The sequence below is a fragment of the Nomascus leucogenys genome, chromosome 7b (assembly GCF_006542625.1).
Source record: "Nomascus leucogenys isolate Asia chromosome 7b, Asia_NLE_v1, whole genome shotgun sequence".
NCBI lineage: Eukaryota > Metazoa > Chordata > Mammalia > Primates > Hylobatidae > Nomascus > Nomascus leucogenys.
Window position 1 is genome coordinate 53,868,151 of NC_044387.1, and position 21,412 is coordinate 53,889,562.

General features: G+C 50.5%; 1 long non-coding RNA gene across 3 annotated transcripts; it reads left to right on the forward strand.

Annotated features, from left to right (window-relative positions):
- Positions 1 to 1,544: 1,544 nt before the first annotated feature.
- On the forward strand, positions 1,545 to 20,817 carry LOC105740102. Of its 3 annotated transcripts, XR_004030989.1 has the most exons (7): positions 1,581 to 1,632; positions 1,760 to 1,932; positions 2,258 to 2,304; positions 7,518 to 7,600; positions 9,764 to 11,169; positions 11,416 to 11,541; positions 12,516 to 20,817. It is a non-coding gene; the product is annotated as an uncharacterized LOC105740102 (long non-coding RNA). The 3 variants fall into 3 exon arrangements; XR_001116132.2 differs by lacking the exon at positions 2,258 to 2,304 and having other exon boundaries at positions 1,545 to 1,632; XR_004030988.1 differs by lacking the exon at positions 2,258 to 2,304 and having other exon boundaries at positions 1,562 to 1,632; positions 9,690 to 11,169.
- The last annotated feature ends 595 nt before the right edge of the window (positions 20,818 to 21,412 follow it).

Here is a 21,412-nt window from a genome sequence, read left to right on the forward strand (position 1 = left end):
ACAATGAAGATGATAAACAATATTCACAGAAATGTGACAAAAGAGATGTTGTAGTTTAATAATATAAATGTCGTGAGTCCTTACTAGGTGCCAGGAACTGTGCTAAGCACACTTCCTTCATTTAGCCTGATGATGTGGATTCCATTATTATCTCTACTTTATGGACAAGTAACGGAGGAAGGGTGTGGAGCTTGCCTAAGGTCACATCTGGTCAGAGGCATGGGCAGAACTGAAATGTAAACCCAGAATAGTCTGGTTCTGAAGGTCGCTAGAATGTTCTAGTACAGTGGTTCTCCAGCTTGACTGTGCATCAGAATTCCTTGGTGGGCTTGCTGAAACATAGATGTCTGGGCCTTCCTTTCTTTCCCCAGGGCTCACTGCAGCTGGGACTACAGGCACACACCACCAGGCCTGGCTAATTTTTTTGTAGTTTTTGTGGAAATAAGGTTTTGCTTTGTTGCCCAGGCTGGTCTGGAACTCCTGGGCTCAAGCAAGCCTGTCCCCCAGGCTTCCCAAAGTTCTGGGGTTACAGGCAGGAGTGAGCCACCACACCCAGCCTGAATTGTATTTTTCTTTTCTTTCTTTTTTCTTTTCTTTCCTTTTTTCTTTTTTTTGAGATGGAGTTTCACTCTTGTTGCCCAGGCTGGAGTGCAATGGTATGATCTCGACTCACCGCAACCTCCGCCTCCCGGGTTCCAGCGATTCTCCTGCATCACCCTCCGGAGTAGCTGGGATTACAGGCATGTGCCACCACGCCTGGCTAATTTTGTAGTTTTAGTAGAGATGGGGTTTCTCCATGTTGGTCAGGCTGGTCTTGAACTCCTGACCTCAGGTGATCCGCCCGCCTCGGCCTCCCAAAGTGCTGGGATTACAGGGGTGAGCTGCCGCGCCCGCCCCTGAACTGGATTTCTAACACGTTCTCAAGCAATGTGGATGCTGCAGCTCTAGAACCACTACTTCAGGACCACTTCCTAGCATCCCTACTCTAGAAAATAGTAGGTACTAAGAAGAGGGCAGTTAAATAAAAGACTAAGCCGGGCGCGGTGGCTCGCGCCTGTAGTCCCAGCTACTCCGAAGGCTGAGGCGGGGGCAGGAGGACTGCTTGAACCTAGGAGTTGGGGGATGCGGTGAGCTATGATTGTGCCGCTGCATTTCAGCCGGGGTGACAGAGTGAGGTCCCATCTCCAAAATAATAAGAATAAATAATAATAAAAAAATTAAAGATTAAACCTGTAAACGTTGTTAGGCCAAATGCTGTACACGCATGAAGTTAACAGTTATGGGTTCAAATCTGGCCTCCACCATAACCATGTGCATAAAGAGGCATACACCTGAGGTCTTGCTGGTTAAACCCTTGGCACTATTCCAGGACAAGCGTCTTCTGTCCTCTTACTCCGGGGTTCAGGCTTCTGCGCCCCTGATCCGCGGTCGCGCGCCGCCCCCGCGCCTCTCCAGCCCTGAGCTCTCTGCGGCCGAATGTGGCCGGGCAAGCGTTGCCATGACAGCGCGGCGGGTGGGGATGCGGGAGGCTGAGCGCGCCGGCCAGCTAGCCCCTTTGTGCGGCGGGGGCGGCGAAGTGCTCCCTCCAAGACCGGTTGCACCCCGCTTTCCTGGCCAGGACTCTGGGTGCGGGTAAGGAGGGGTTGGGTGTGGGGTTGTAGGGGCGCAAGGAGGCGGGAGGAGGGTGGAGGCGAGGGCCGGGGGTGGGGCGCCTCCGCCCGCCAGCCGCTCCCGCATTAAAATTTCATGGGCGCTGCAGCAGCTACAAAGACGACGCCGGCTGCGCTCGCGGGACCAGAGGGAGGGAGGCTGCGGACGAGTGCGGGGAGGAGTTTGAGATGGGAGGCGCTTGCAGGGGCTCCCCCAGTTCTGCGCTGTGAGCCGGGGCACAAAGAGCCCTCTGCACTCGCGCCGCAGGACCGCGGACCCGAGGTAAGACGCCGCCCCATCCTAGCAGCCTTCCTTCCCAAATGTCCTTGTCCCCGAACGGGGAACAGCCTAATTCCCCAAGGCTGGGGTCGAGGGTAGGTCCCAGAGTCCCAGGGCTGGGTTCAGGGATGCAAACGCCGCCTGAAGTGTCCCGCATTGGATGGATGAAGAGGCTTTGCAGCCTGTAATTCTCAAACACAGCCAAGACTCTGGCTGGGATGGGGGGTGAGGTCAGGCAAGGGGAGGATGCTTTGGGAGTCCAGTGCGAATGGGGATCTTGCAATCATTATTATGACGGGGAACAAAGACCCTTTCCTTCTGACGACAGGAGACACAATTTGGGAGGTGGACCCGCGGACCTTCTCGGCCCACCAGGTTAGCAATTAACTGGCCAAGCCATGGGCAGAGCCCAGAGGGTCCCGGAAATGGAGGTGGGGGTGGGGTGGCGGGGCAGGGTCCTTGAGCTCCCCTTCCCTCATACTCAGCCCGCCCCCGCCCCAACCTTCCCAAGCCTGCCATTCCTTCACTTCTGGAACTCAAATCCCAGATGTCCGGCGTGAAATTTGGCTCCAAAAGGATGGAGAGGGCTGGTAGGTAACTCACCCTCGCTGAAAACAACAGTGACATCAGTTTATGGAGAGGTTACTCTACGCAGGGACGTGCTTGGTGCTTTGCAAGCGTTATCACAACAGTTCCACGAGGTGGTAAGAAACAACCCCATTTTAAAGATGAAGAAATGGAGATTCAGAGAGGGTTATCGACACATCCAAGGTCACACAGCCAGTGATGGTGAATCCAGATATGTAGGACTCTAAAGCCCATGTTGCATCTCCTAAAGGGTCTGGGGAGATCCCGGAACCCACCAGCTCGATTCTCCACCTCTCCTCGGCTCCAGGACACTCCCTGGAGAGGCTGGGAATTTGGGAAGAAGGGGCCAGACCTTTCCCCTCTTCCAGCGGAGGGCCCTGGGGTAGAGAAATTGTTTCTGGGATTGTGCAGGAAGAGGCCCGGGGGGCGCGCTCTGGATTCCCCACCCTCATCCCAGGCTCCGGATCCGAGGCTGCCCGGCGCCTGGGATTGCTGGCGCGCACACCCCACTGCAGTGCCGCCGCGGGGAAAACGCCCCCACCTGCTGCGGCGGGAGGGGAGGAAGTATGAGAGGGAGGACTGAGAGAGAACTTGAGGGAACGGCTTTATTTTTTCTCGGGGACAGGCTGGGACTGAGCACGGCTCAAAGCAAAACACTCGCTCTGGACTCAGTGCTTTGCAAAGCGCATTCCCATTTGGGAGCATCTGGGAGCGCCGCGATGGCCCAGGGAGGGAGGCGGGGGTAGACGCAAGGCAGGGATGAGTAATTCCACTTGACAGAGAGGGAAACCTGAGGACAGTGGTTCTCAGACTTTAGGGGCGTTGCTTCCAATACGCAGATGTCTGAGCCACGTGGCAAGGAGGATGAGTCAGCAGGTTTGGGGTGGGGCTGGGTATCTGATATTTACTCAGACCTCCTCATCCTCATCCTGCAGGTGGGCAGATCCTTGGTTGAGGGAAGAGTGCCCCCACCTCGCCCCTCACCCTTCTAGGCAGAATCATCCAGCAGCCTGGGCAACCATTTCCGGACACTTTGCCAGCTCCTAGCTTTGTGTGGCATTGAACTGATCCCACTCTAAGTTTGGTTAATTTCATGTTGAAAGCATTTTATGTAAACACCTTCCATGTCCCCCATGCCCGCCTATTTTACTATTTAGTGACCCTTGCCATTGAGAACTGTTCTGAAATCTACTCATTTTAAGCCTTAACCCCACTCCTTAACAGGGGAGAGTGGTGAAGGCTTCACAGTCCCCCAAAGCAACCATACCCCCTTACTGCCAGCTTTAGGAGAATCATTCTCTATGCTTGCATTAAAAATGAGAATTTTGGGCTGGGCACGGTGGCTAACACCTGCAATTCCAGCACTTTGGGAGGCTGGGGCGGGAGGATGGCTTGAACCCAGGAGTTCAAGCCAAGCCTGGGCAACATGGTGAGACCCCTGTCTCTAAAATAAATAAGTAAAAATAAATGAGAATTTTTATAATTTTTGCTGATGTTAAAAGACAAATTCAATAAGTTTAATAAAATGCATGATAACTATATAGGATTTAGAAAAGACAAAAGAAGAAGAAGAAAACTCTATTTTCTTCTTTTTTTTCTATTTCTTTCTTTCTTTTTTTTGTTTTGAAACAGAGCCTTACTTTTTGCCCAGGCTGGAGTGCAGTGGTGTGATCTTGGCTCACTGTAACCTCCACCTCCTGGGTTGAAGTGATTCTCATGCCTCAGCCTCCCAAGTAGCTGGGACCACAGGCATGTGCCACCACGCCCAGCTAATTTTTGGATTTTTTGTAGAGCCGGGGTTTTGGCATGTTGGCCAGGCTGGTCTCAAACTCCTGGCCTCAAGTGATCTGCCCGCCTCAGCCTCCCAAAATGCTGGGATTACAGGCGTGAGCCACCACACCTGGCCTGAAAACTTCATTTTCATGTATTTCTCTCTGGTATATTTTCTATTATTGAAATTGGCTGGGCACGGTGGCTCACGCCTGTAATCCTAGCACTTTGGGAAGCTGAGATGGGTGGATCACCTGAGGTCAGGAGTTCGAGACCAGCCTGGTTAACATGGCGAAACCCTGTCTTACTAAAAATACAAAAATTAACTGGGCTTGGTGTCATGCGCCTATAGCCCAGCTACTCTGGAGGCTGAGGCAGGAGGATCGCTTGAACCCAGGAGGCGGAGGTTGCAGTGGGCAGAGATTACGCCACCGTACTCTAGCCTGGGTGATGGAGACTGTCTCAAAAAAAAAAAAATAAAAAAAGAAGAAGAAAAGAAATTGCATTATATGTATACTGCTTTTGAAAAGTTACATCGGATGTGTTTCTCCATGTTATTAAGACCTTTGCAGAAATCATTATGAGAGATTTCAGTGTTTCATGGAGGAGATAAACATGGTCTACTTGGTCAGTTCCCTATTGTTGGTCCTGCTAGTTGTTTCCAATTTTTCTTTTCTTCTGCGTCTTCATTTTAAGGTCCTTTCTCTGGCTGTGATCCATGCTTCTTCCCAGGGCAGGATTACACTCTTCGAATTTACTTATTCATCAAGGCAGTGCAGAGTGGTGGAAAGAGAAGCAGCTGAGAGTTACGCAGGTCCGTGTGCAAAGCCTTCTCTCCACCTGTGTCCACTTCAGTCAGGGAGTAATCTCCCTTTTCTGAACCTCAGTTTCCTCATCTATAAAGTGGCAATCACAATCCTGGTTTTAAAAAGCGGCTGTGAGGCTATGAACCAGCGCATGTTCGGTGCCCTGTAAGTGCTTAATAAAGCTAGTGAATGCTATCGTGCACCCACTGGGCGCCAGCTGAGTTCACTTACGTAGCACCTGAGTCTTGTATGGATACTTAGTCATTTGCTTGTATTTCTGTTGAGGCTGCTGGTTCGTCTCCTGGGTGATTATTAGCCTGTTTGAGCAGCAGTGTTTCTGGGACATTGGGTCCATTGTGCAGATTCAATGGGCTGTTGAATAACTTGTAGGCCAGTCCTTTGTTTCAAGAGGACCCCTTCCCTTGTCTCTGAGGCCTGACTCATCTGTCAGCTCGAGCTCCGAGGAACAATAGCCAGAGATTCTCAAGGGCAGAGGCGAAGTCTGGCTGAGAGTGACATCTGTCTCCCTATCCCATCCCATTCTGATCAGATCAGATGAGGCAGGTGTCCCCTTATCCCCTGTGGTGCCAGGTGGGCCCCTCTGGAAGCTACCAGATGAGTCATGGAAGGGAGGTGGGTGCTGAGCTATTGTATACTGAAAGGTGTGGAGGAGATGGTGAGTAGTAACTAACCCCAACTACCACATTGTTACCGTTTACCAAGGTTCTTGCTGAGCGCTGCCTCATGGAGACTCCATGATAAGGCAGGGAATTAGGCATTGCAGGTGAGAAACAGGCTCAGAGAGGTGGAGTGATGAGCCCAGGGCCACACAGCGAATTAGCTGTGGAGTCAGGATGTCAGCCCGTATCTAGTTTGACTCTGAAACGTGTTTGTAACTACTACACTTTGCCACTCTCCTAAAAGTGAACTCAATCATTTGCCTGCAGACTGAAAGCAACCGGAATAAACTGAACAGAGATGATTTATCAATCATGGGCCGGTTTTCTCACAGTAATAGTAATGCAGATGGCCATCAAGTTTGCAGTTTACATATACCTTCCTTGGATCTTTTCTCATTTAATCCATATATATATGTATACATGGATCTGCTCTGTCACCCAGGCTGGAATGCAGTGGAGCAATCTCGGTTCACTGCAGCCTCTACCTCCTGGGTTAAAGTGGTCCTCCTGCTGCAGCCTCCCAAATAGTCACAGGCACAGGTACACATAACCACGCCCAGCTAATTTTTGAATTTTTGTAGAGGCAGAGCCTCGATCTGTTACCCAGGCTGATTGTGAACTCCTGGCCTCAAGCAATTCTCCCGCCTCTGCTTCCCAAAATGCTGGGATTATAGCGTGAGCCACTGTGCCCAGTCCCTGCCCCTATTTGAACACAGCTTCTGCCTCTTTGGGGTCCAACAGGCCTGTTTAGAATCCCAGTTGCCTTATTTTCTAACTGAACCTCAGTTTCCTCATCTGTAAAGTGGGGATAATAAAACCCAGCTTGTTTTGCCATGTAGATAAAGACACTCCCAATTAGGATCTGTTCTTAATAAGTGTTAGTTTGCTCCCTTTCTCTTCTTCTTGGTTTTCTTTCCTCTCTCTCCACCACAGGGTTTCCCTTGTTTGAAGGAGATTTAAATTCCGAATTTCCTCTTTTGTGGACATTGTGTTTGAATTCATAAAGAAACAGCGCTTTATCCTCCTCTGCAGAAGCATCTGCTTCCCCTAGCATGTCTCCTGCGAGGCGCATGGCACATTTTCATTATTCCCTGGAGCTTCCATTATCTCTGGGTGCTGGCTCATCCAAGGCAATTTGGGCCAACATCTCTTGTACGTCTCAGATCTCTGAGTAGTCATTTTATTCCAGAGTCAGGGAAAAAGACCAAAAACCCAGAGGGATTCTAAAATGCAACAAATGTATGTTTCCCTGGCAGCTGCCTATCCATTACTAAGAACAGTACATGCTGTTTAGGGGGAAAAATGAATATCTCATGGGTAGTGTTAATGAACTGTGTGGTCAGTGATAATGATGTAAGAAAATGGTAGAATTCAAGCTAAGTCTCATTCATCTTCTCATTTGATCCTCATGACAAGCCTATGAGGTGGGCGCTATTATTATCCTTAATTTGTGGATGAGAAGACTGAGGCTCACTGTGGTAAAGGACTTGATCAAGGTCACACAGTTTGCCGGTGGCAGAGCAGCACAGGAATCCATGCCATAAAACCCATGTTAGGATGTATTGGTTGACACTGGCCTGAACAAAATACCTCCTTGTTTCCTGTTTTGCTTTTGATCTGCATCCGAGGAGATCAGTTTTGGGAAACGCTGTGATTTGAAACAGGACCTTAGCATCTATTCTCCACTGTACCCACGGGTATGTATTTATTCTCTCACTCCTGTCTCTTTTTCTCTTGATGACAGTTGGAGGCATCTGTCTACCCATGTGGTTCCAGACACGTTCATGTGGCCACCGTGACCTAGCCGGCATCACAGGAGTAACCAAGGTGATCCTTCCTCTCTTCCTGTGTCCACTGGGGATGGTAGAGACCAGCTTCATGCTTTGAGGTCAGATCCATCACGAAATCCGTATGTCCTGAGACCTCCTGAATCTTAGAGGTGGGAGAGACTTCTGATGACCCTCTGGGTTCCAGTTCCCCAATCATGGCTTTCCCGACTGACCTCAGCTTGAAGTGGGTGGTCTGTGTGGCCTAGTGAGAGCTGAGAAGATGAGGCCCTGGTGCCCACAACCGGTTCTTTGTGCGGCCTTTGATCTGGCACTTTTTAGTTCCAGTCCTCTTTCATCACATATAAATGAGTTTTGCAAAAATAACTTTATTGAGGTATAATTTACATACAAGGAAATGCACCCATTTAAAGCACACATTTCAATGTGTTTTGACAAATGTATACACCTGGGTAACCATTGCCACAATCAGGATGTAGAACATTTTCATCGTTCTAAAATGTTCCCCTGTATTCCTTCCCAGCCAATCCCCTCTCAGCCCCAGCCCCAGCCCCAGGAAACCACTGACCTGCTTTCTCAGAAGTAGATTGGATTTTTTTTTTTTTTTTTTTAATGTTCCATATATGTGGAAGCTTCTGTGTTCAGTTTTTTTTTTTTTTTTTCTGAACGGAATGCTTTTGAGGCTCATCCTTTTTTTTTTTTTTTGAGACAAGATCTCACTCTGCTGTTTGGGCTGCAGTGCAGTGGAGCCATCTTGGCTCACTGCAACCTCCACCTGCCAGGGTTCAAGTGATTCTCCTGCCTCAGTCTCCCGAGTAGCTGGGATTACGGGTGTGCACCACCACACCCGGCTGATTTTTGTATTTTTAGAAGAGATGGGGCTTTGCCATGTTGGCCAGGCTGGTCTCGAACTCCTGACCTCAAGTGGTCGCCTCGGCCTCCTAAAGTGCTGGGACTATAGTTGTGAGCCACTGTGCCCAGCTGAGGCTCATGCTTCTTGTTGCATGTCTCAGTAGTTCAATTCCTGTTCTGTCCAATTTTATTGAGGCATAGTTTAAATGTCATATAACTCACCCATTCAATGATTTTTAATAAATGTACCAAGTTGTGCAACCTTCACCATAAATCAGTTTTGGAACAGTTCCGTTACTCCAGCAAGCTCTCTCATAACCATTTACTGTTCATCAACATCCCATCCCTAACCCCAGGAACCACCAGTCTATTTCTCATCTCTGTGGATTCTCCTTTTCTGGATATTTTGTATAAATGAGATCATACAATATGTGTTCTGTTGAGCCTAGCTTCTTTCCCTCAGCATGATGTTTGTAAGGTTCATCCATGGTGTAGTATGTATTAATAGTTTGTTCCTTTTTATTGATGAGTAGATTCCGTTGTGTGGATAAGCCAGACTTTGCTTTTCCATTCATCAAGATAGGGGATTTTAATTTGATCAGTGCTGCCTAACTGTGGTATATACATATAATGCTACAGGATAAATATGGCTTATATTTCTGGAACATAAATATCACACACAGATTTACTTAAAGTTTAAATCATTGAGTGGTGAAAATAATTTTTGGAACATGTACTGTGCGCCAGGCACTGGCTAAGCTTTGAAAATCATTAACTTTGGACAGGCGTGGTGGCTCATGCCTGTAATCCCAGCACTTTGGAAGGCTGAGGCCAGCGGATTGCCTGAGGTTAGGAGTTCAAGACCAGTCTGGCCAACATGGTGAAACCCCGTCTCTACTACTTAAAAAAAAAAAAAGTTAGCAGGGTGTGATGGCACGCATCTGTAATCTCAGCTACTTGGGAGGCTTAGGCAGGGGAATCACTTGAACCCAGGAGGCAGAGGTTGCAGCGAGCTGAGATCCTGCCACTGCACTCCAGCCTGGGTGACAGAGTGAGATCCTGTCTCCAGAAAGAAAAAGAAAGAAAGAAAGAAAGATAATTAACTTTGAGTCACACATCGAGTACGTGGGGGTGAGAGAGCCACAGTTTCCTCCAGGTTTCTCTGGCCCCAAAGCCCATGCCTTCCTTTGTACCCTCTAAGACGGTGTCAGCTTCACCCAGGAACTAGCTAAAGGTCCCTTGAAACCTCCATCACCTTATTAATATCATGACTGTAGGTCCACAGAGCCAGGGGAAAGGGTCACTGTGGATCAAGCCAGGCTCCTCTGAGCAGCCCAGGGTCTATTTACAGACAGCAGCAAGTTCCTGGGACTGAGGAGAGAGAAGGGAATTTCCAGGTTCTTCAGGACGTTCACAACCACACTGGGAAGCATCCTTGCAGATAAGTATTTAAACTTACCAGCCCATAGCCTACCAGCCTGCCCTCTTCTGGTCTGTGCAGGGAAGTGTAGTATCCTAGAATACCAAAGTGGGAGGGGAAATGGGTGATGTAGCTCATTCTCTTTTCCATCTCTATGGAAGAAAGAAAGAGCCTGTCCCCATTTTGTGGGGTCCCAGAAAGGGTGATTTTCACACTCCACATTTGGCATTAGGGCTAGTATTTTATAAACATCACCGTCTGGAACTTTTGAAGGCTGAGTTAAATGACTTCATCTTGTGTACTTGTAGAACTGCTATTAGAAGGAGGCTGGGGACACCCTGATGATGTGAACCAGCTCTTCTCTTCTCAGTTTTAGCATTTTGTGATCATATTTATAAACCTTGGCTAGGGCTCCTTGGCCTTACAGTTAAGTGAAGACTTAACACTGTGACTTTAGATGTATTTTCCTCAGTGCAAGTGTCTGAGTTCATCTCCAGTTCTGGACTCGTGGCCCCACTCCCAGGTGCTGACAGCAAGCTCTGAAGATATGCTGAGAGGGCTCCCTGACTCTCCTGACTCAGGTCTGCCAGTTGATGAAGACAGCATAGTTGTTACCAAAAGCAAAACCTGGCAGATGGTCCTAGGTCAGGATTAGTGGTCATTCTCTGGTCTTCTCCAGACTGGTGACACCAGGTGGTCTTCAAAGAGTCCTACTCCAGCCTCTGGCTCCCCGAATTTCCTCTGATGCATGGGGCATCAGGAAAGGGCAGGGGAGAAGGAAGGGGAGCAGAAAAATAACTGAGGCTGGGCAGAACAGCCCCTTCCATTTCCCATCCATTGCTTCAAACAATGGGTGATTATTGTGCACCTTGAGTGAATGTCAAGGCAGGAAGGGTCCCAGGGCCACCCAGCGTGGCAGGAGCAGAGCTGGGATCAGAATTCTGGATTCCTGACTCTCCGTTCAGCTGCAGTTCAGCTGTCACCAAGCTGCTGAGTTTGTCCTACTTTCTCCCGGGTCGCATTCTGCTGTTGTTGGGAAACAGGGAGTGAGTGAAGGGAACCCGGGAACCCCTCTCCCCTCACCTTTTAAGGATGTTCTGGGGTGGAATAAAGGGAGGTGGAGGGTGCGGTGCCTGGGCCCAGCCTCCCTGGCTCTTGGTCCTTCTTTCTTCGGCAGGGAGTTCTGGCAAGGCCTGGGCCTGGGGAGGGGCCTGGGTGCAGTTTTCTCCTGCGGTGTGGTTGGCTCTCTTGTCTTCCAGGATGGGCCTGTGGGGTCTGTGTGGGAAAGGAAGGAGCTGGGGGCCTGGGCTGCCTGTGTGTCAGCTGGATGCTGCCAGGTAAACCTGGGAGGGATGTGGGGAGGGAGGGAGGGAGGTTACATGGAGCTTGGTTTCATGGGGGTAGGTTGTCCTCCCACCTGTGCCCCCTCCTCAGGCCCAGAATGCTCCTGCTCGTGAGAAGACGGCCAGGGAGCCAGGTGGCTGGAATGCTTGCCCTGTGTGGTCTTGGTGGGAGTGGGTGGGATGGAATCAAGACCACTGTGGGTGAGCTCGAGCAGAGAATTTAGCATTTCCTTCATTCAGCACCGGCATGGACCAAGCAACTTCTCTGAGCCAGATGCTGGGGACGCAGAGGTGAACCCAGAGACATGATCCCATCTGCTCAGATCTTCATGTCAGAACACGCTTTATTACAGCCTCGGCAAGGGGGTGAGCTCCTCGTCCTGGGAGCAGTGTGTGTGCGCATGTATGTGTGTGCATGCATGTGTGTGTGTGTGTGTGCGTGTGCGCGTGTGTGGGGTGTGTGTGCATGCATGTGCATGTGTGTGTGCATGCGTGTGTGCGTGTGTGGGGTGTGTGTGTGCATGCATGTGCGTGTGTGTGTGCGTGTGTGTGCACGTGTGTGTGGGTGTGTGTGTGCATGCATGTGTGTGTGTGTGCGCATGCGTGTGTGCATGTGTGTGTGTGTGTGTTGGGGGTGGTGGTGTGCAGAGATCCTCCCAGTGGGAATGTTGTAAAATGAAGCCATCAAAGGCCTCTGAAGGTCCTTCCCACCCACTCAAACCCTTGCCCTGTCTTCACCCATGATGCTCCTGGAGCTTGCTATGGGCTCCCTTTACTGCTTTTCCTCTGGTCCCCTGAGCTAACCCTGCCTGGTGGGGTATTCTCAGCTTTCATTGCTTCCTCTTTTTAGACAACTTTTTTTCCCCTCTTTCTCAGAGACAGGATGTCACTCTGCTGCCCAGGCTAGAGTACAGTGTTATGATCACGGCTCACTGCAGCCTTGGCCTCCAGGGCTCAATACATCCTCCCACCTCAGCCTCCTGGGTAGCTGGGACTACAAGTGCATGCTACCATGACTGGCTTATTTTTTGTAGAGACAGAGTCTCATTATGTTGCCCAGCCTGGTCTCGAACTCCTGGGCTCAAGTGATCCTCCTTCCTCAGCCTCTCAAAGTGCTGGGATTACAGGTGGGAGTCACCATGCCTGGCCTAAGTTTCTTCTAAAAATTTTTCATGTCCGAAGCCCTCACTTCCACCCTGTGCGTGTGCTGGGGGCATGAGAGAGAGACTGGGGGGATCTCTGAACATGTGTCCCCTCAGATGCAGAATTAGGCTGGGGGGATGTGGGAAGTTGGGGATGGAGGCTGCGGCCTCATCCTCACTCGCTGTGTTTCCCTCTAGATGGCTCCATCTGGGCTGCATCTGCGACTCCTGGCCTGGCCTTCTCTTTGGACCTCGGTGACCCTGGATTCTGGCCACATTGACTTAGCGGGCAGACTCCGATGGTTTTCTAGCCTGCTGGGTGACTCCCTGAAGATCTCGTCCTCTTCACAGCTGTTGGGATGGAGCCTCCCGTGGATAGGAACTCTTCCTGGTTGATGCTCAGCAGACGACTGGATCTGGCTCTGGAGGACGGCTCCAGGGGTATGAGGGAGGCCTGGCAGCCCACTACTCCCTCCTCACCTGCTCGGGCCCTGCCTGCTGGGCCCTATTGTCTGGGTCTGGGGGCCCTTTCCTGACCCCATGTGAACTTGATTCCTCCTCGCGTTTCTGCCGGTGACCAGACAGAGCCTGGCCTGGGCCAAGGCCACACTGACCACATTGTCCCCAAAGCTGCGTCTCAAAGGACCCTACAGGATGGGGACAGGAACAGGGATGGGAGTCAGGGAGGGGCTGTCAGGCAGAGGGCAGATGCAGCTCCTCGGGTGGCGCTGCCTGGAGTCGTTTGTCTCCATTTGCTCAGTGTGTAATTGTCACTTTGTTGGGGGCTTCCTTGGTGGGGCTTTTCCATGCTTTTCCTCTCCCTGATGGTTACAAAGAGGAGACAGTCAGGATCTGGGAGGAGCTGGGGCCTTCCCCCTGTGCTGTTGAACTCTGGGAGGGGCAGCTAGAGGGGCTGAGAGTGCACCATCCTGAAAAGAGAGGGTCTTTAAGAGATAAGATCTAGGCTAGGGAAATTCACTTGACAGAGACAGGTGGCCCTGGGTTTTTTTCCTGCCATCCAAAGGGAACCAGTCTTACCCAAAGGCTTGAGGGGTCACCTTAGCCCAGTCTCAGGACACTCTTCTCTAATCAGCTCGCTGCTTCTAGCTGCACTGCTCCTGGATTCTGTTCTTGGGGAACAGAAGGTGGCAAGACAGGCCCCACAATCTGCAATTCCAGCTCCCTCCAGAGGGGACAGTCCCAGAGTTTGCAAGAGAGCAGCTTGTGGCCTCCCTTAGGCAAGTTTAAAAGCCAGATGTCCTTTTTCCCAGAACGAGGAGTGGTGTGTACCATTCATCAGCTTGGGCTGCCACAGCACCATGCCACAGACTGGATGGCTTAAACATCAGGAATTTATTTTCTCCCAGTTCTGGAGGCTGGAAAGTCCGGATCAAGGTGTTAGAGTTGGTTTCTGGTGAGGCCTCTCTCCTTGGCCTGCAGGTGGCACCTTCTCGCTACGTCCTCACGTGGGCTTTTCTCTGGAGAGAGGGACAGAGCATGAGCAGGCTCTGGTATCTCCTCTTCTTATAAAGACACTAATACCACCGTATTAGGGCTTAACCCTATGACCTCATTTAACCTTAACCCCTTAAAGGTCCCATCTCCAAAAACAGTCATATAGCAGGCTACTGCTTCAACATATGCATTTGGGGGAGGGGACACCATTCAGTCCTTAACAGGGTGGTCACCGCAAACATGGAAAGTCAGAACCATCTCCCCTTCAGAATTCCCGCCCCCACCCAGGGATGGGGAAGAGGAGCAGAGGTATGGGAAGCAGACACGGAGAGTGGCAGGTACCATGCTGGGGTGGCTCGGGAGTGCTTCAGAGGACATATGAAACTGGCAGGGCTCAGTGCAGGGAGACGGAGCCCCTGGGAGAGCCGTGTCCTGAGAAGGGCCTGGGCTACAACCCTGGGCAAGTTACTTCACCTCTGAGCCTCCGCTGCTCTGTGAAATGGAAGGCATGTGCTCACCTGTCAGGTGCAGGGAGGATTCAGTGAGATCGTGTGCCTAGCACAGTGCCTGACTCCCAGCAGGTGCTCAGTAAATGCTCCCATCCATCTGGGAGTATAGACTTAGGGTTTATGGTTTTTTGTTTTTGTTTTTGTTTTTTTGGCTCTCTGGACTTTAAAACTCAGCATCTTCTGAACCAGAGGCATTTCTGATTAGCCCTTCCCTACCTATTTTCCTAATATCACTCTAATCAGCTTGGGGAGGTGGCAGCATTTCATGGCCTCCGTAGTAACTCACAATGCTTCCTGGGGTATTTAAATTCTACTCTCTCATCAGCACTGAGCACCTACTTTTGGGCCCTTTCCCCTGCTAGCCATTTGGGGGAAATACAGGTGAAGAGTGGCTGGGGTTCGAACCTTTAGGATTTCACAGCCATGCTGGATGGGATAAAACCAGCTCACATGGAGAATCAGAGAATGGACAGTGCCATAAAACAGTCTACTGAGGCACAAGCTCTGAGTGCCTGGGAAGTGGTAGAGAGACCCCAGAGAGGGCTGCTGCAGTCTGGAACAGCTTGCTAGCAAGCTGTACCAAACAGGGCCTTGAAGGATGAGAAAGATCTGGCTGAGATGATACCCGACCCTCTAGGGAAATTCTTAAAGTAAGTTCTGGGAAGTGTCATTGCTCCTTCGAAAAACAAACAAACAAACAAAAACAACAAAAAAAAAGCAGGTTCAAATTCAAATTCCGCTGCACTACTGAAGTAGTGCAGGACTTATCAGAACCTTTAAAATGCTAATGGCAATTTCAAATACTCAGGGACAGGGCATAGGATGAAGTGTTCCTTGACTTTTATGGCCGTAGAATCCTTTTCTCATGGAACGTCGTTTAGAACTGTGGGAGATGCTAGGCTGGGGTTTCTATGGGAAAAGTACAGTAGTGATAGAAGATGGCATAATTAGGGTACACTTAGGTGCTTTGTAGCATTGGCTGAAAAGAAAGCAGACCGGGAGTGCGTGGGGGAGTCTCAACTTGTTCCAGGAGCCAGGCCAGCTTGATGCAGGTTTTTTTTTCTAATGGTGGGAGGGCAGGCCAATAGTTGGAGCAACTAGAGGCCTGACAGTCGGTGATGGAAGAGATGTCTACGAAGCACGGTTGTCAGATCTTTTGCGGAGAGATGCTGGTGTGCGTGTGTCTATGTCAGAGGGTAACAGGATCCAGCCCTCTGGGAAGGGGCTGACCAGAACCAGGCAGGGGGTTTCTATCCAGGACAAGTAGGGTCCATTTTCAGGGGGGCTGAAATATTTGCAGGGGGTGCTCTGAGACCCACAGCCAATAAACAGGGAAGCAACATGCTTTTGGGCAGGGTCCATGTGGTTAGGGTTGATTTTGATGGGGCTGGGGGGCTTAGAGGTAGACCCCCTGCCCTGGTCAGGCCCCACTCCCTGGCTGGTGGGGGCGGGAGGCCTCTGAAGCTGCAGCTGGAGGGGCCGGGGCAGTGTTGCATGGTGTGATTAACCTACTAACCCAGGGCTCAGCCGGGACGCTGTGGCGCGTGACGAGGTGCCTGGCCTTCTGCCAACCAACTAACCCACTAACCAGGCCCGAGCATGCCCTACTAACCACCCCCCCCCCCGCAGCCAGATCCTACTAACCGTGCAGCTCATGGGCCTTTCAAGGGGCTGGGATAAGGGGGCAGCCAAGGCTCCAGAAGGCTCTGCCTATGGGCTGGGATCTTTGTGCAGACCCACGTTCCAGGACAGAGAATGCAAATAAGACTCACTGACTCTGCCACTTCCTGTTGAGTGAGTTTGAGTAAGTCACCTCACTTCTCTCCACCTCAGTTTCCTCAGTGGTAGAATGCGAGTTCTGATACCTTACAGGTTGCAGTGAGGATTCCCGTGAATATAAGGGTCTCGGCACATGGCAGATACTTTAAAAAAAAGTATGAGGATGGAGGAAGGCCCCTCAAACCTGGTTGAACACATCTGCTGCCTAGGCCCTGGCCTCTCTGGGTGTTCTGCACACAGATCCTTCTGCCTGGGGCAAGACACTTGCTTTGAATCCCTGTCACTTCCCCACATTCTTCCTCCGTCTCAGCTTTCTTTTCTGTAGGCAGCTCTTTTGTTCGATTACTAACCCGTCTAACCCCTGGGGTGCCTCAAGTGCACCCCGATCATCCCTTAACAAACTAACGGACCTGCGTGCGTTCTTCCTTTTCTCTTAGCGACTCCTGTTTGTGTCTGCTCAGGTGCCCTGTCCGCTGGTGCTGTGCTCTGACTTACTAACCCAGCCCCTACTAATCCTGTTTTCTCTTCTTACTAACTCCAGCCCTGCCGAGCTCTGGGCTCCCCCCGGGGGCTGGTCCCCCTCCTTTTGGCAAGCAGATGACTTGGGGCTACTGGCCCTGTAGACAGATGTCCCACTTTGCTGCCCCATATTGGCTATTTGTAAGATCACAGTCCACTGGGCCAGGTCTAAGGCAGGGGATGGCCCTATTAACAAGACTCAGAGGAGGAAGAGGTGGTCCTGTGGATGGGGGAGGCTGGACTCTGAGTATGACATCTCTCCTATGTGCAGAAGTCTGGTTGCCACTGGGAGTAGGTGGGACCAGGGAAACCTCTAGGACGTGAGTGTGGAGGCCTGTGGGTCTAGGCTCTAGACTGTGGAGCTCTGAGCTTTTGTGTCCTTCTCTGGAAGGAAGCTGGGGAAGAATCTTCTCCATTGTTAAGTGACAGGGATAGAAGCTGTCCTGCACAGGAAGTCACGAGGGGGGCGTATCCCACGAGGAAGGCAGAAACCGGTGCCCGTCACCGGAAATTAGCAGAGGGGCGTGTCCCACATCAGAAGTCAGAAAGCGGAGCCTTTCTTACACCGGAATTCAATGAAGCGGGTCTTTCCCACGCTAAAATCCACTGAGTGGAGTATTTAGTACACAGGAAGTAGGCCAGAGAGCATTTCTCATATTTGAAGGCCGGGAAGAGGGACATTTCTGACACCGGAAGTCAGTGAGAGGGCTCTTTCCCACACAGGAAGTCAGCTAGAGAGCCCTCTCCCCTCTCTGGAGCTGAGAGAGGCTGGTTTCCCCCACCGGAAGTAGACATGGGGCCGTGACCGGAAGTCATTGGGAAAGATCCGTCCCACGCCCGGAAGCTAGAGGGCGTTAGTTGTCGGGTTGAAAAGGAGGGTGGGGAGGGGAAGCAGCTTTACCCCAGGCTGGGAGTTTGCAGGAGAGAGAAGTGGGGAGCAAGAAATGAACTTCAGGGGCTTACAGGGTTCCCGCAGATGCTCAGGCCGGCCAGCAATGCATCTCTGGCTCTCTGTTCCCACCCACGTCACTGCCTCAGCCAGCCTCCCCCAGAGCCCGCCAGCCGCTAAGCCGGGGCCACACCTGGGGGTGATTTCATGCCTCACCTCCAGTAGGCACCTTGGTTTCTTTGGGCTAATCTCTGGCTCCCTTGCACTAACTCTTGCTCTCACCCAGCTAATCCCTGCCTCACCCTGACTGCCCCAGGGGCTGACCACTAACAACCAACCTGGCCTGTCTGGGGGTTCCAGGCTCCTGGCCTGGCCTTGACAGGCTCTTAATTAACCTTTCCTTTACCTTGACTAACTCCTGCCTTCCTGGTCTGTTCCTTTCAGCAGAAACTAATGGCTTGTGGATTTTTTTCTCACTAACAACAGGTCTAACATTCCTTGTTACTGTTAACGGCTTGGATGTCGGCATGGCTGGGAAGGGGCTGACACAGGTTTGAACTTGACTAACACAGGGAAAAGTGTAGCTAACAATTTTGGACGTGGTGGCTGCTATGAGTCAGAGCAATCAGAAGTCAGTAAAGATGGTAGTTTTCTAAAGGAGGTGCTAGGGCTCTGGTGTGGACCAGGCCTGATGGAGCAGTGGTACCTACCAAGTATTGGTCAGAAGTATAGCCAGTCTTGTAAGGTTTTGGCCATTGGGCATATCTTCACTCCTCATAATCTGCATTTGGTTTCAGTTCTTTTAAAACTATAGCCTTATAGCTACAATAGTTTGCACAAGTAGATGCAGCTCTTATAAACCTTAAAATACCTGGCTGGTGTCTACAGAGCATATGCCATTTTGTATAGAGTCACCCGTCCCCGGGCCAGGGCCTAGAGTCTTCATTTTGGGGACTTTGTGTTTTGGAAATTCTAGGACCTAAAGCTTTAGATCAGAGTATTCAGAAGGGTTATAACTCCATCAGTCATTTACATGTTAGTAGTATAAATTAACTGAGCTTCCTCTTCTAACTTTTAGCTCTTCTAGCATAAACTCTTTGTGCAATTTAGCTGCACCGAGGAAACGGGAGTTTTTCTGGAAGGGACTTTTGATCTCTTTAGACTGAGGGAACGTCCTTTGGGAGTAGAGGGGCAGGGAGCATACGCCAGGGATTCCAAGTGCGGGTAAAAGGTGGCACTAGTTCATGGTTTTGCTGACTCAGTCTGGTAGTCAGAGTCTGCAGGAGAAGACAACTCAAGGCAGGGCCTGCAGGATTGGATCAGTTTAGGGACAGGTCAAAGGCTGGCTTAGAGACCTTAGAGGCAGGTTGCTTGGGTCGTTGAATGCTAGTCTGGTGCTGAGAGCCTTTTCTCTGGCAACTGTGGACTCAGAGCTAACCAATTGTAGTTGGCAGTGGGGGCTGAAGGGTGATCCAGAGGCCTGAGCTGCAGAGGGCACAAGAGAGAAAAGATGTTTTAGGAAGAGCTTTGAGAACATGCCTTGGCTGCTGGCAAGGACCTTGGATGGGGTAGTCTACACCCGGAAGTGCCTGCCTGCCATCCTCTAGTGGCTGCCTTACTCCATTTCACTGAAAGCAGGAAGCTCAGAAACGTCTCCTATTCCGGAAACTCCTCTTTGTTTAACTGCAAAGATTTGATGCTGCTAAGGATCTATTATGTGCCAGGCACTGCTCTGGGCGCTGGGACCTGCACCTGGGCTTTGTCGTCATGGTGCTTTTATAGCCTAGTGGGAGAGTTGGTGAAGTAGATAGTGATTCAGTGAGATGGGTGTTATGATGGGTCAGGGGTCTGTGGGAGCACCAAGGAGACAGACAAGATTGATGTGCACCTACTTTGTGCCAGGCGTGTGCCTGGTATTGGGGATGTAGTGGTAGTTAAACACCATTTGGTCTTCAGGAGCTTTAATTCTAATGTGTTGGGTGGGTACAGGGGGGTGGAATGGGGACAGAGAGACACGTAATCCACCCTGTGGTGGCTTTCTGGAGAGGGAGGCATCTAAGCTGAGCTGTGGCTGGGTGGAGTGTGGGTGGGGATGAATTCCAGGCAGCCAGAGTGGTGGACACCAGTTTCTGGGGATCAGAGAGGATCCAAACAGGTTCTGGAAGGTTCATGTGGAATGTAGCAAGAGATAGGGGACATGGACATGGTGCCGGGTCTGGTTGCTAAGGAGTTTAGATTTTATCCTTAGGCCTCGGGGAGCCATGGATATGATCTGAGAAAGGGAGTTAGTGGATTTGAGTTTCAGGCTGGCCATTTGGCTTTCCAGCCCAGGTGGAACTCGGAGGAGTTTGCAATGGGCTCTGGCCACGTTTTAGACAACTGAGCAGAACTTTTTGAACTAGGAAGACCCTTTGGTCCACCTTTTGATAAACAGAATCCATACGTGTCTACCTCAGTTGGAAGTATCTCTGCAACGACTGGAAAGTAAAGAGGACCAAGGTGAAAATAAAGGCTCGGAAGGGGGGCAACCTTGAAAACATGTCATCCCATGGTGGTGGGAAGCCCCTGGAGAAGATCAGGGGAAACATAGTCATAGGCTGCAAGTCTACAAGAGAATTCCCTTGGGGAGGGAGCCCATTTGTCATGCATGGCTGCAAGGGGCAGATACAAGCATGGAGTAAGCTCGCAAAAGCTGATCCTGGTCCCAGAGAGGGAAAAATATGCCTCGGTGGGTAATGAACCTTTTGTTCCCAGAGGCAGAAGGATTGGGACTAGGCCAACATAGAGATTGGTGATGGTTGTGAGAGTCTAAGAGTGTGTGTGCATCTTGACAATATTAGAGGAGGCTGAGCCCAAGCAGGCACATTCTCTTCACCCCCTCCCTCATTCAGTCTGCTTTTGAGTCTACTGAACATCAAGCTTGCTATGAGCAGGATCTTAGAGCTGAGGAATTGGCCTCCCAATCTGAACAGGTGTTGTAATCCTTTCTTAATAGGCTGTGCTGTGGACCCAATGTGAGGGCTGTGCTTGTGTAAATGGTGACATATTGAGCTGGGGGATGCTTTCGGGGTGGGGGGGGGACTGGTTCCATTCCAACAAAGGCCCTCTTGAGAGTCTATCCAGGGACCCATTGTTTTACTTTGACAGACCAGAAAAGATGTTTGTTTTCCATGTCATTACCCCCAGGGGATGCCGAATGTGTGGGTAGAAATTTCTCTGTAGATTAAAAATCAGATATTTACATGGATTCAGCAAAGGAGTGTCACTTGGATTTTTGTTTTCATCCATGAACGTAGCTGCTTCTGTGTAAAATGCCATTTTGCTATTAAAAATCAATTCACACTGGAAACATGACTGTGGCGTATGAAGCAGAAGGGACGTGCTGTTTAGGGAAGGGGGGCAGCCAGTGGCATTTTCAAGGAGCAGGGGTGGGCTCTCTCGGTGAGTCAGCCTTTCCTCAAGAGTGACCCTAGAAGTCAATATAATAGGGTATTTTATTTTTTAATTTTGGTGAAATAATCATAACATAAAACTTCACCACCATAATAATTTTTAAGTGAACATCTTAGTGGTATCATTCACATTGTTGTGCAACCATTATCACCACTGGTATTTATTTTTCTTTTCTTTTTTTAGAGATGAGGTCTTGCTATGTTGCCCAGGCTGGCTTTGATCTCCTGGTCTCAAGCGATCCTCTTGCTTCAGCCTCTTGAGTACCTGGGACTGCAGGCGTGCACCACTGTGCCTGGTGGTATTTTTTAAAAATAACACTTCTTTATGCCTAGGGCAGTGCTTCGAGAAATCCAGGTTCTTGTTAGCAGGGAATTTTTTTTTTTTTTTTGAGACGGAGTCTCGCTCTGTTGCCCAGACTGGGGTGCAGTGACACGGTCTTGGCTCACTGCAAACTCCGCCTCCCGGGTTCACATCATTCTCCTGCCTCAGCC